Below are 2,500 nucleotides of genomic sequence, written 5' to 3'. Positions count from 1 at the left end.
CCAGGGGCACGTTTCAATTTACCTTCTGGAGTACCAGGGGCACGAGGATTTTGCCAGTGGTGTTTTGCTTTGTTAGTGGGAGGGGGCTTAAGTGTGGGTCCCTGGGGCCTGCTGGAGGTCAAGGTCCATGCTGGATATGTGGTGGAGCGTAACTGCAAGAAAGGCGAGCTAGTGGGGGACTAGAGCAGGGGAGAATGTGGGTCCCCGGGGCCCGCAGGAGGTCAAGAGCCATGCTGGATATGCGGTGGAAGGGTAACTGCAGGAGAAGGAAAGGTACTGGGGGACAAGAGCAGGGGAGCATTCGGGTCGCTGGGGCCTTCTTGAGGTCCAGGTCCATGTTCGATGTGAGTAGCAGCAGGGCCAGTGCGCCAGGAGCACATCTTTTTCGACCATAAAGGAGACAGGAGGCCGACTCACTGCCTCGGCCAAATGGAGAGGGAATTTAGGCAGGGCCAGTGCACAAGCATGGATCTTTTTCAGCTGTAAGGGAGACAAGAGCAAGGTGTGATGTAGGTCCCTGGGGCCTGCTGGAGGGCAAGGTCCATGCTCGATGTGAGTAGTTCAGCAGGGCCAGTGCACCAGCAGCACATCTTTTTCGACCGTAAGGGAGACAGGAGTTCCGACTCACTGCCTCGGCCAAATGGAGAGGGAGTTTCAGCATGTCCAGTGCACCAGCAGCACATCTTTTTCGACCGTAAAGGAGACAGGAGGCCGACTCACCGCCTCGGCCAAATGGAGAGGGAATTTCAGCAGGGCCAGTGCGCCAGCAGCACATCTTTTTCGACCGTAAAGGAGAAAGGAGGCCGACTCACTGCCTCGGCCAAATGGAGAGGGAATTTCAGCAGGGCCAGTGGAGAAGCATGCATCTTGTTCAGCCGTAAGGGAGTCAGGGAGTTGTCATGGTGGTCCCCCTGGAGGTGGGGGAGATTGCAAATTAGCTAGGGAGGAGGGTGCGTACAGCGGAGGTGGCAAAGTGTTTCTGGTCAGTGTACCAGGGGCACGAACAAGAGTTGTCGTACCATAGGCACCAGGAGTGTGTATGTGTGTGGGGCAAAGTGTTTCTGCTCAGTGTACCAGGGGCACGGAGAAAAGTTGTCGTACCATAGGCACCAGGAGAGTGTGTGTATGTGGCAAAGTGTTTCTGCGCAGTGAACCAGGGGCACGGAGAAAAGTTGCCGTACCATAGGCACCAGGAGAGTGTGTGTGTGTGTGTGTGTGTGTGTGTGTGTGTGTGTGGCAAAGTGTTTCTGCGCAGTGTACCAGGGGCACGGAGAAAAGTTGTCGTACCATAGGCTCCAGGAGTGTGTGTGTGTGTGTGTGTGTGTGTGTGTGGCAAAGTTGTTTTGCTCAGTGTACCAGGGGCACGGAGAAAAGCTGTCGTACCATAGGCACCAGGAGTGTGTGTTTTGCAAAGTGTTTCTGCTCAGTGTACCAGGGGCACGGAGAAAAGCTGTCGTACCATAGGCACGAAGAGTGTGTGTGTGGCAAAGTTGTTCTGCTCAGTGTACCAGGGGCACGGAGAAAAGCTGTCGTACCATAGGCACGACGAGTGTGTGTGTCTGTGGCTTAGTGTTCCTGCACAGTGTACCAGGGGCACGGAGAAAAGTTGTCGTACCATAGGCACGACGAGTGTGTGTGTATGTGTGTGTGTGTGTCAAAGTGTTTCTGCGCAGTGTACCAGGGGCACGGAGAAAAGTTGTCCTACCATAGGCACCAGGAGTGTGTCTGTGTGTGGGGCAAAGTGTTTCTGCTCAGTGTACCAGGGGCACGGAGAAAAGTTGTCGTACCATAGGCACCAGGAGTGTGTATGTGTGTGGGGCAAAGTGTTTCTGCTCAGTGTACCAGGGGCACGGAGAAAAGTTGTCGTACCATAGGCACCAGGAGTGTGTATGTGTGTGGGGCAAAGTGTTTCTGCTCAGTGTACCAGGGGCACGTTTCAATTTACTTTCTGGAGTACCAGGGGCACGAGGATTTTGCCAGTGGTGTTTTGCTTTGTTAGTGGGGGGGGGGCTTAAGTGTGGGTCCGCGGGGCCTGCTGGAGGTCAAGGGCCATGCTGGATATGTGGTGGAGGGTAACTGCAGGAGAAGAAGCTAGTGTGGGAGTAGAGCAGAGGAGTATGTGGGTCCGCGGGGCCTGCTGGAGGGCAAGGGCCATGCTCAATGTGAGTAGCTGCAATGGCCAGTTCACCAGCAGCACATCTTTTTCGACCGTAAAGGAGAGAGGAGGCCGACTCACTGCCTCGGCCAAATGGAGAGAACACATCAGCAGGGCCAGTGCTCCAGCAGCACATCTTTTTCGACCGTAGAGGAGAGAGGAGGCCGACTCACTGCCTCGGCCAAATGGAGAGAGCACATCAGCAGGGCCAGTGCTCCAGCAGCACATCTTTTTCGACCGTAGAGGAGAGAGGAGGCCGACTCACTGCCTCGGCCAAATGGAGAGAGAATTTAAGCAGGGCCAGTGCCCCAGCAGCACATCTTTTTCGACCGTAGAGGAGAGAGG

The sequence above is a fragment of the Neolamprologus brichardi genome, unplaced genomic scaffold, assembly GCF_056152115.1.
Source record: "Neolamprologus brichardi isolate AB-2024 unplaced genomic scaffold, ASM5615211v1 NODE_ptg000053l+_length_44369_cov_1, whole genome shotgun sequence".
Taxonomy (NCBI): Eukaryota; Metazoa; Chordata; class Actinopteri; order Cichliformes; family Cichlidae; genus Neolamprologus; species Neolamprologus brichardi.
This window is presented reverse-complemented; position numbering follows the sequence as displayed.